This window comes from Mya arenaria, chromosome 9 (assembly GCF_026914265.1).
Source record: "Mya arenaria isolate MELC-2E11 chromosome 9, ASM2691426v1".
In the NCBI taxonomy this organism is placed as follows: domain Eukaryota; kingdom Metazoa; phylum Mollusca; class Bivalvia; order Myida; family Myidae; genus Mya; species Mya arenaria.
The window spans coordinates 20,194,027-20,207,159 of record NC_069130.1 but is presented as its reverse complement, the minus strand read 5'-3'; the positions used below and the strand labels follow the sequence as shown (position 1 = coordinate 20,207,159).

The 13,133-nt window shown below is 35.3% G+C and overlaps 1 pseudogene; it reads right to left on the bottom strand.

The window, feature by feature from the left end:
• Nucleotides 1-1,602: 1,602 nt before the first annotated feature.
• Nucleotides 1,603-13,133, bottom strand: part of LOC128246488 (dnaJ homolog subfamily B member 6-like) — a 36,920-nt pseudogene continuing 25,389 nt past the window's right edge.

Here is a 13,133-nt window from a genome sequence, read left to right as displayed (position 1 = left end):
TAGTAAGGGTTGACATATCTTGACCAAACTTGGTCTATAGAAAGAGTTTATGGTTACCTTTCATGGGATTGTGTTTGGGGCCCCTAGAGTCAAGGTCACTGTTACTAAAAATAGAAAATGGTTGAAAATAAATAACTTTAGTTAGGGTTGACATATCTTGACCAAACTTGGTCTATAGGAAGAGTTTATGGATACTTTTATGGGATTGCGTTTGGGGTCCCTAGGGTCAAGGTCAAGGTCACTGTTACTAAAAATAGAAAAACGGTTGAAACTGAATAACTTTAGTAAGGGTTGACATATCTTGACTAAATTGGTCTATAGGAAGAGTTTATGGATACCTTTCATGGGATTATGTTTCGGGTCCCTAGGGTCAAGGTCAAGGTCACTGTTACTAAAAATAAAAAAAAAACAGTTGAAACTGAATAACTTTAGTCAGGGTCCACATATCTTGACCAAACTTAGTATAAAGGAAGAGTTTATGGATACCTTTCATGGGATTGCGTTTGGGGTCCCTAGATTAAAGGTCAAGGTCACTGTTAATAAAAATAGAAAAATGGTTGAAATTGAATCACTTAAGTTAGGGTTGACATATCTTGACCCAACTTGGTATAAAGGAAGAGTTTATTGATACCTTTCATGGGATTGCATTTGGGGTCCCTAGGGTCAAGGTCACTGTTACTAAAAATAGAACAAGGGAAAGTTACAGCCCGTACACGACAACCTATACTCTATGTCCTTATATGCAGCACTCCATTGTGAATAAACACTAAGTGTGACCTTGACCTTAGAGGTAGGGACACGGGTCATTCACGCGACACGTTGTTTTGGTATGTGGAACACATGTGGCAAGTTATTTTAAAATCTGTCCGTACAAGGGAAAGTTACAGCCCGGACACGACAACCTATACTCTATGTCCTATATGCAGCACTCCATTGTGAATAAAGACTAAGTGTGACCTTGACCTTTGAGGTAGGGACACGGGTCTTGCACGCGACACGTCGTCTTGGTATGTGGAACACATGTGGCAAGTTATTTAAAAATCTGTCTATACAAGGGAAAGTTTTTTCAATGGGCAACCTTTTGCCTGGACGCGACAACCTACACTCTTTGTCCTAAATGCAGCACTCCATTGTGAATAAAGACTAAGTGTGACCTTGACCTTTGAGGTAGGGGCACGGGTCTTGCACGCACAACGTCGTCTTGGTATGTGGAACTTATGTGGCAAGTTATTTTAAAATCTTTCCATACAAGGGAAAGTTACAGCCCGGACACGAGTTATTGAGCCGGACACACGGACAGACGGACGGACGGTGCGATTTTAATATGCCCACCTTCGGGGGCATAAAAACAGACACAGGCTGAAGTTCTTCTGTCAATCATTAAAAACCTGGTTTCGTCACGTTGCGACAATTCTTGTTTTATATCTTTTACCTATAGCGACGAAAAATGGAAAATACCACACTTTTTACTGGATGTTGGCATAGTAATATGAAAACTATTGTTGTTGTATGGTAGTGAAACTTGTAGGGGACTATTGTATTGCTAGAAAACCTCGGTGATCTTTTTTTCTGATCTGCAACAAAAGAACAAATACAAGACCAGACATTGAAAATATTTATTTTTATGACCCAAGAAAAAACAACATGTGACTGATAACAACAGTTGTGTTATTTCAAACAACAGGTCGGTAGTTATACAGAAAACATCGCAAAATAGTCCTAACTTCATACAAACAAAGGAGTTAGGACTGTTTTGCACTGAGTCCTCGATACTGAAAACATCGCAAAAATATACATACGCCAACATATACATGTAGCATACAAAAATAAACTAGTGTAGCTTTGACAAACTTTAAGGCGTGTAGTATAATACAGTTATCTAAGAAAATCACTCCTTTGTTTTGGTTAATAGTATTTTATATGTAAAGATACTTAACAAACATTTTCTTGATACATAATGTAAGCAAAGCATGAGTTTAACATGTTTGTGTAAACTGTTTCGGTGATTTATAATTCTATATCAATATTAACAACATTTTGATGACAGATTATAGTGTAAGTTTGGTTGAATGTTGTAAGTTTTATACTTCGGGAAAAAAGTTGGTAAAAGAGAAATTATAGACAGGGTACTTTATTTGTATAAACAATACTGGCATAAGATCAGTTCTAAATTGGGTTATAAAGGAATCAATTGACCCGACTTATAACCTTACTTTCAATTATTATTTCAACTCAACAGATTTGTTTGTTCGGAATTTTTTTGAGATGGCATTTAAATTCAAACTGAGCAGTAGTATAACGCAGTGAGCAAACTAAAACTATGCTGATTTCATTTGACAACAATTTCATTTTCCATAACATTGAAAATGGCATAGGGCTTAAATAAACGCTAATATACCCCGGTAGCTGCATAGGTAAAACCTTGTGTGTGTACAGTGACAATATAAGAATTATATCATCATACGGCAGCTTTGTTTAGAACTTTGTGTGTCGTGTACGGTGACAGTTCATGTCATCATAGGGCCGATTGTTCAGAACTTTGTGTGTCTGTACAGTGACAGTTCATGTCATCATAGGGCCGATTGTTCAGAACTTTGTGTGTCTGTACAGTGACAGTTCATGTCATCATAGGGCCGATTGTTCAGAACTTTGTGTGTCTGTACAGAGACAGTTCATGTCATCATAGGGCCGATTGTTCAGAACTTGTGTCTGTACGGTGACAGTTCATGTCATCATAGGGCCAATTGTTCAGAACTTGTGTCTGTACGGTGACAGTTCATGTCATCATAGGGCCGATTGTTCAGAACTTGTGTCTGTACGGTGACAGTTCATGTCATCATAGGGCCAATTGTTCAGAACTTGTGTCTGTACAGAGACAGTTCATGTCATCATAGGGCCGATTGTTCAGAACTTGTGTCTGTACAGAGACAGTTCATGTCATCATAGGGCCGATTGTTCAGAACTTTGTTTGTCTGTATGGAGACAGTTCATGTCATCATAGGGCCAATTGTTCAGAACTTTGTTTGTCTGTATGGAGACAGTTCATGTCATCATAGGGCCGATTGTTCAGAACTTTGTGTGTCTGTACGGAGACAGTTCATGTCATCATAGGGCCGATTGTTCAGAACTTTGTGTGTCTGTACGGAGACAGTTCATGTCATCATAGGGCCGATTGTTCAGAACTTTGTGTGTCTGTACGGAGACAGTTCATGTCATCATAGGGCCGATTGTTCAGAACTTTGTGTGTCTGTACAGTGACAGTTCATGTCATCATAGGGCCGATTGTTCAGAACTTGTGTCTGTACGGTGACAGTTCATGTCATCATAGGGCCAATTGTTCAGAACTTTGTGTGTCTGTACGGTGACAGTTCATGTCATCATAGGGCCGATTGTTCAGAACTTTGTGTGTCTGTACGGAGACAGTTCATGTCATCATAGGGCCGATTGTTCAGAACTTTGTGTGTCTGTACGGAGACAGTTCATGTCATCATAGGGCCGATTGTTCAGAACTTTGTGTGTCTGTACGGTGACAGTTCATGTCATCATAGGGCCGATTGTTCAGAACTTGTGTCTGTACGGTGACAGTTCATGTCATCATAGGGCCAATTGTTCAGAACTTTGTTTGTCTGTATGGAGACAGTTCATGTCATCATAGGGTCGATTGTTCAGAACTTTGTGTGTCTGTACGGAGACAGTTCATGTCATCATAGGGCCGATTGTTCAGAATTTTGTGTGTCTGTACAGAGACAGTTCATGTCATCATAGGGCCGATTGTTCAGAATTTTGTGTGTCTGTACGGAGACAGTTCATGTCATCATAGGGCCGATTGTTCAGAACTTTGTGTGTCTGTACGGAGACAGTTCATGTCATCATAGGGCCGATTGTTCAGAACTTTGTGTGTCTGTACGGAGACAGTTCATGTCATCATAGGGCCGATTGTTCAGAACTTTGTGTGTCTGTACGGAGACAGTTCATGTCATCATAGGGCCGATTGTTCAGAACTTTGTGTGTCTGTACGGTGACAGTTCATGTCATCATAGGGCCGATTGTTCAGAACTTGTGTCTGTACGGTGACAGTTCATGTCATCATAGGGCCAATTGTTCAGAACTTTGTTTGTCTGTATGGAGACAGTTCATGTCATCATAGGGCCGATTGTTCAGAACTTTGTGTGTCTGTACGGAGACAGTTCATGTCATCATAGGGCCGATTGTTCAGAATTTTGTGTGTCTGTACAGAGACAGTTCATGTCATCATAGGGCCGATTGTTCAGAATTTTGTGTGTCTGTACGGAGACAGTTCATGTCATCATAGGGCCGATTGTTCAGAACTTTGTGTGTCTGTACGGAGACAGTTCATGTCATCATAGGGCCGATTGTTCAGAACTTTGTGTGTCTGTACGGAGACAGTTCATGTCATCATAGGGCTGTTTGTTAAGAAACTTAGTGTGTGTACATTGATAATTGGTATCATCATAGGGTTGATGGTTAAGAACTTTGTAAAAGTTACCAACGTTAAAATAGCGTTGTTGTTAACTTGAAATTTTTTATGTTATGCTGATATATTTTAATCAAACATGCTCATATATAAGTATTACTGCAGACCACATGAGTGAGTGCATGAAACAATGACAATTAATAACGTTGTTAACATTAACAAAGTTCAATCGGCCCATTGTTTTGCTAATATTTTTTATACGAATACATTTACATCATGAAATAGGTCATAATAAAAAAAAAAAACATGAAAAATGGAGCTCGCATATTTAAAGCAATCTACATCATCCAATAAAGACCCTAGTTCTAGACCAAGAAAGATAAATGAAGTGCTGCAGATCGACTGCCAATGATAGTATGCTTTTTTGTTTAGAAGGGGTCACTCGTTAATTATTATAGTCAGGGCTTTGCTGTACATTGCACATTTTCTTTGGCAAATGGTACCAAGTTCCATTTAAAATCTTGAATGGTCTTTGAGTTATAAGCAAGTTTTTCGCTCAACAACAACACAAAGGCAATGATAATACCTCGCCTTTTTTTTTCGAGCTAAAAAGCTAACGAGAAATTAAATACTTGAAACTCATTGCACAGACAACAACAAGACAACAGAACATACAAAGAAAACAAACAATTAACGATACAGATGGTGTAAGATAAATACGGTTTTCACCGCGTCAAAAGTTCAACAGAGGTATTCAGAATTGGCGCACATGCTGGTGACAGTTTTCTCTGAGCTGGTGCGCAAGTATAACTTTGTTGTCTACTAAATGTATGATATAAAAGAGACTCTTCTATTTAGAAATCAACATTTATACTTCGCAATAGATATTTAGATTTTCAAGAAAATATGATTTTGCAAAACAAACAGATGATTGAAATCTTTACGAAGCAAATGTGAAATGATCATGTACAGCCTATGTTTTGAACCTTAAATCAACAGTCAGATTACTCACATATTTATGGTTCATTCTTATCTTTGGTAAATTTCAATTAAAATATGTTATTTCTTTTTCACCCTCACTACATAGATGGACTCATATACAAAATAATCTTCATTTGCACAATTACGAGCTTGAACGATATTGTATTTATAGTTGCAAACATTTTTGCATATTTCAAAACATGGCAACACAAATATCCATGGGGTAAAGCCAAACTGTATTAAAAAACTAAAATTGATGTAAACAGAGATAATACAGTCTAGCGTTCATCCCTGGTTTTCAAATGAGCATGATTACAGTGAAATTATCACAGTGTCACAAGCATGACTGTACAATTTGCCTCGTACTACACACTAGCTTGTGTATAAAACCACATCAGACAACCTGTATCTCCCATCAGATTTTATACATGAATCAATTAAATTTCAATTATAAGTTGTTTTTTTACTTTGCCTTAATAAACAAAACACATTATATATACCAGGCCATTGTTCAGAAATTAGTTTAAGTTAACAATGTTAACATTGTTAACTATCAAAACTTTATTTCCCTGGAAGTTTAATCATCAGTGATCTGCAGTATTTCTAACAAGATTGTTGACAACTGTTTTAGCTGTACTTGTTTTATTTAAATATTTGAGCACATGATCAAATATTTTATGTTTAAATTTAATAGTGATGTCTAAATCATGTTATAACTTAAACGAAGTTCTGAACAATCTGCCTGTTCTTTGCGAGATGTTAAAACATTACATTCATGGTACTCATGGCTACATTTGTGCATAGATGGATGGACAAAGTTATTTTTGGGAATTCAGTCAAATTCCTTTCAATAAACATGCTTTACTTGAAGAGAATAACTATTCATGTAACTACCATCGGTCGTACTCTTTATTAAAAAAAATACACAATACTTCACTTGTAAAATTCAACTGACAAATATTTTCAATCTGATGCAAAATTCCATTGGTCTGATGTGAGGTCAATCAAAAGGGAATCGTTCACAGCTTAAATGTCAGCATTATTATTTTTATAGATTGTTGAAATTGAGTTATTTTACTTACTTCCATGATCAAAAACCAAACAGCAACTGGCAAATCCTCATTTGAACAGAATTTAGTAAATCCAACACTAAAATGATTGTATTTTCAATAGCGTTACTAACATTTTTTGGCAAAATCTGTCTCCGTTCCCAATAATTATTAAAAATACAGCAATTTCAACTTTTGTTGATGTTTTACTATTGCTTCAAGCATTTTCTTCAAATTTCATACAAAATAATAAAACGATGTCTGACCCTATTAAATGTGAACAAATCCCTTTAAATATGATAATGAAAACTTACACGCAGCACAATTGTCACTGTCCACATTCAGCAAATGTTTCAAATGTGCAATGCGCAAATTTTAAATTCTCCATTTCTTTTATTCATTTCCACCAAAGCAGTTTGTTTCAAAAACACTGATTAATGATAACCATTATTTTACATTTTCAAGTCAATTTTCTCATATATACAACAACTACAACGTCTTCACCTCATTATCACCATGGAGACTAATTATGCGTAATTTTTCAGCTGTTGTTTTGAGGCCTACACAAACTTGGCATATTTAACAGGTATATTTCAAATCAGAAAAACAATCACTGATTTAAGCCGTTTAAAATAACATATTATCAAACTCATAGTCATTGACATCTAATTTGTGCACTGAACATTGTGTGTGTCCTATCATGCCAATATCCATGGAAACGCACTAGTGTGAAAAAAATGTCTCTATCATTCCTCCTATTCCATGGAGACGACCCCTGGGGTTGGAGGTGAAGGTCAGTTTGTGATCATGGTGTTTTCCCCATTCCTCGTGTGAGACTTGACAACTCCGTCCTCTTCTACCGTTACTGTTTCTACACCGTTTTCTACCACCCTGAAATGAAAAAGATTTTGTTAAAAAAAAGAACCCGAAAAAAAACACCATTTAACAGTAAACAAAACTATTGTAAATAAATGCCAAGACAGACATTCTTTAGCCCTCATGATAGACCTTGCTTAACATGTGCGTATCGTGACTGATTATATGTTTAAGTTCCAATGTAAATGGACTGTACAAGTATATATTATATTGAATGGTATTGCATTCACACGGAATTTACTGGTCTGAACATATTTTTGAAAATAAATTTACACAAGTACATGTATTTTTAATGTCTCTCAGTTTATACTGCATTGCACAACTATAAAGTATCAAATTGTAGAGTTAATATTTTTTTAACCAAAATCAACACATAAATTGTAGATATATTTTTTTTACTTGTCCAGTTACCTTCTCTGAGCAGCTAAATGACGAGTATACATATATCTTACTTTTTGGTGACCACCTTCTTCCCATTGACCATTTTTGAGGAGGTGGAAGTGGATCGGAAATTCCCCCCACCCCCTCCCCCCTCCCCCGCCCCCAAACGATGTGCTGGAAAATGATGAAAACCTGCAACAGAAATAATGTAAATGGGATTAAGTATCTACTAATGGTACATCACAAAGCTAAGGTATATATATATAAATCGATTATATGCCAAAGCTAAGGTGTGTAAACTTACTATCATATATATTTATAAAATTATATTATATATAAATGGATTATATGCCTTGACAATTTCCCATGCAGTGATCTCCCTTGATATAATTGGAAAGATCTCTGACTTTCAGCCATATTTCCTCTCTCTTATCAACGAAAATACGTTCCATAATAAAAACAAGCAATAATTTTGATCCTGAAAATAGTTCTCGAAGTAATTCATATCCATTTCAAGGTACCTACTATTTTTAATACAAATGTCCAGCAAGAATTCAACAAATGTATTACAGTTTCTAAATCCATATTCCAGGGTTCAACCTGAACGTTTTCATCCCCGAATTTTACTGTAAAGGAAAGCAACTGGTGTGAGGACTCGGATGGCTAATGTTTAACCTTTTAATAAATCCTACACGCTTTATCAAAATCAAGAAAACACTTAATTTATATAGCTTTAAGCCACATTTACCTTAGCTGTCATAATCATTTCTAATTTACTGTCTGTTTGTTTATGGTAGTCTTTAAAATCAATGCAAACTTGCACAACTGAAATCGTTATATGTTATTAAGTTAAAAACTGCATCCTAAATTAATTTAAGAGATTGGCAATGCTATTACCCAGTGGTGAGGAATGTTTTTGAAAGAAGCGGAAAAAGCGGACAGATGAAAAAGCAGAAAAAGGTCCTGTTAACTAGCAATGCATTTTGTAATGAATTCTAAACACTACTTCGATTTCTCATTAAACTATGTAAAATGGTTTACAAGATGTTTTTTCTAGGTTAAAGACATAACTATAAGATTTGAAAAGCTGATTACTATTCGATGTAACAAAATCAGCTGATTTGTACAATATGTTTTAATAATTTTATTATCGTTATTTTTTTCTATTCTAATAATTAAATATTTCCAAGGAACTTTTTTGTTTCAAATTAAATAACATGTACAGTGCAGTTAGTTCTAATTTCACAACATTCTACACTTCAGCAAATTGATGTTTATTTTGTTAATTTAGCTATAATTCTAAAACTAAAAAATACAAAGATACCATTTCTAATCTGGCCACTTCAGTCTTCGAACGCATGTAAATTTGTAACAATGCTTTCATAACATGGTTCATTAAAATTATGATATCAAGAACTACATGTATTCATGCTAATGACTAAACCCGGCCATGACTTCGATGACTGACGTATCAGGCTATGGTACATACAAGTGTGCAATCATTCAACCATGATCAACCATACATATCTTTACCCAGAATGAAATCCTGGAGAACGATGCAAAAATGGGTCGTCAAACATTGAGAACCCAAAAGACATGCCCGGAAACCCAAATGAATTAAATCCTATGGATCCCATCGGATGCGAGCCCATTTGCCCAACCCCGGCCCGATTCGGTCGCCGCCCGCCTGCCGATGTCGTCTCTGCACCTCGGTCCCGCCTTCGGTGGACATGTGGGTGTCGTCGCCTTCTACAAACAGCGCCAAAAACATTCTCATTCTCATGTCCCAAAACCAGGTCCAGCATGTTATATAATGACAGTTTATACACTTATGCAGCAATATAATGATATTCCAAACAATTCATATGTAGTTCTCATTTTAGAGTACTACTGTCTTGCAGGGCTGTCTCCCTGCTATAGGGAAAGGGGGCAAAGCCATTCAAAAGGGGTATTTTTTAAAGTAAGAGCCAATTTCATCAAATACAAGTAACCCTTATGGTAAAAAAGTATTATTGTGTCTAATAAATGTTATAAGTATCCTACCTTGTATTTTCTGAATCATTGATTCTTGGTTATAATGAATTATATACAGTTTGTTTGGATACACTAGACTAGAACTTACAAGTTAAAATCTTAATTTTATTTCCTGACACTCCATGAATTACACAGCAAAAAACATCTTTATAAAAAGGACAACTGGAGCAGGAATTTTCATGAAAGAATAGGAGAAAAATAAATACTAATAAGGGGCATTGGGTCTGAGATTCATGCCAAAAATCAACAGAGACACAGTACTGACTCAGAATGGCATCATGTGTTCCATCATTCAAGTACATGTTTATAACAATATCAGCAAAATCTTAATATGTTCAACATCCATACATGTACTAAATTGTAACTACACTATGAAAGTATATGGAAACCATTCCAAAGCTAAACAGATTAATCGTGGTGATCCTTCATAGAATTATTATGACTGTTTTAGATTTAATGATAATAAAAGATTTCCATCTTAATTTTGAAAATTATTTATAGGTTTCCGACTTGGTATTCCCGCAAAAATAAATGAGATAAGATACTATCGTAATTTTTTTTGCAGGAATACCAAGTATCTTATCTCATTTTTTTTTTTAGCCAGACTGCTATGGTCTCATAAGGTCATTTACTAGAGGTATCACAGGAGTGATAACTACCCCCGCATGCTGCCTTGACACAGGAAGTTATAACAGACAAAGTCTGTTAGGCACTTGTACACAGATACATGTGTTCCAAGTTTCAGATCAATACCTCATAAATGGTGGAAGGATTTCGTTCCACTAACACTCATATAGCTATGTAGTGAACATTAAGTTACAAGGCCATAACTCTGGAGATCAATTGGTTGCAACGAACAGAACAATCCATCAAAAACTGTAGAGAAAATTCGCTAAACAAACTTTTCACAAGAGACTGCCAAACATACTAACCCACTGCCCAGCCAACCTGAAAACTCACCAACCACATATGGCAACTCCCATTCTTTCTCCTTCAAATTATGTTTGCTGATGTGTATAAATACAAGGTTTTCTAATCAAATTCAGGGTAAATTCAACATAGAGCGGATTTCAATAAGAACAGCTGTTTCAATCTTCACATCAATGAATACTATTCTAGGACCATGCAGATATATATACTAGGGATGGCAACGAGTAGTAAAATTAATACTCGAGTACTCGGACGATCGTTCGATCGAGTACTCGGGTACTCGATTACTCGGAAAAAATGAATATGTGTTCGCAAAGACAAGATTGAGTATACATGTAACGTTAATGACGCATATTGTGCGTTGGTCGAATTATTGGTCATTTTCACCTTTAAAGTAAACTTTCATTACGTATTTTAACAAAAAATGATATAAAAAGAAAACAAATGTTGTTTCAGGCTTTTAATTTGTCGTATTCGTTTCATTTTATACAAGTATGCACTGCAGAAATGAACAACAATAATAATTACAATGAACGAAAATTAAAAGCATACATAAAAATAGTGAACGAAATTCAATACGAAGTTCAGTTGTTCACTCTATAATTTAATTTTTAAATGATAGTTTTTCGTACTGTTTTATTGTTGTTGGCCTCATTAATATTCATAATTCTTGATTTAAAATATCAACCAATCAATTGTGATAATCATTGCAAAAATACGCCCGTGAAGAAATCAATAAATTTTCGTAACGGTCGATACTTGCTCGTTAGCGTCCATTGTTTGTTGAAAGGTCTCTAATTGGTATACGAAAGAATTGTGTAGGTGAAAGTACCTCTATCAAAACTTCGCTAATTGTCATCAGTCCTAATTTGAAATAGGGGTCCTTTGTTGACAGTTTGCAACTATCACAACAACTCTCAACTAATTGATTGAGGTCAATTGTGTACACAGCGGGGATTAGAGGGACCGTTAATTGTCCTCTTGGCAACTAACCAGATCTGATATTTTGTCTGTAAATCGTGTATTTGGTGATTTTTATAGATTTTTTTTCCGAGTACTCGAGTAGTGATTTGGTACTCGAGTACTCGGACGTTCGATCGAGTACTCGAGTACTCGGGTACTCGTTGCCATCCCTAATATATACAAATTCAGTCGTGCTTAATGTTAGTTTATCTATGCAGTTGTGTTCCATGTACCATAACATCTGAAAAAACCTGCAATAACCCTTGTGCAACCACAGCATGCAAATCTTCATGCATATTAATAAACATAACATTGTACATGTACTGAAAATATATGATTATTTTTACAATATAGAGGACATTAATGTCTGGGAGCTAACCATGTCACATTCAACAGAAAATCATAAATTATACAGACAATCATAAATAACTTATTATGCACTTTACATAACACATCTTAAAGCTGCACTCCAACAGATTTACCATTTTTACGACTTTTTTATTTTTTGTCTGGGAATGAGCAATCTTTTTGCGTAAATATCTGCCAACCAGCGATAAAAGACTGCTGACAATAGGTCAGATTGTGGATTTTTATACTTCTGATCCAAAATTAATGTTTTATGGCTTAAACCATTACTAACGGTTTAAGAAAAATGCATAATATCATATTTTGAACTTTTTGTTTGTCAGCAGTTTTAAATAACTGGTTAACGTGCAGTGTCGAACAAATTGGATCGTTCCACGACGAAAAATAAAAAAGTTGTCAAAACGTTCAATCTGTGAGAGTGCAGTTTTAATAACGGTTTAATAGGTCAGTGAAAATAAACTTATGTAACATAATACATGCATTCATTACTTGATTTTCAATGGATTTATTTGTCACTTCCTACAAAATGCATTGCTTTCTAATTTATGTGGCAGAGAGAGAAGTCAAAAGCGTACAAATACTGGTAAACAGACTTACATCAAGGGATTCCACACGCTAATACTCGTCTGTTTTTCTCAGATGATCAAAGTTAATAACTCGACAAAAAATACACCCAGAGTAATGGGCCTTGCTTTATATAGGCTTATGTCACTGGTAACATGTGAATATCTTCAAACATTTTCGGTGTACCAGGCATCGTTACAAATGCTCAAATTCTTAAATTAGTTCTTAGCACAAGTCCTGCTAAATAAGATAAAATACAGAATTTGAGCAAGATTTCTAGATTGTCTTAATTTTTATAGCTAATAAATAACCCATGACCTCAAGAGTTTGCACAATGTTGTAATGACACCAAATGGTCAATGTCAATTGATACTCAACTTGTTACAGTATATTCAAAAAAAAAAAAGAGAGAAATAAAACATAAGGCTGGGTAATAGCATAATATTACATTTATATTAGAAAGATTGTTTGTTTTGACATTAATTTTGGTATTATATCTACCTTACAAGTTGTAAGGGTTGTAAAACAAAATTATTAATATTAAATACACCAAA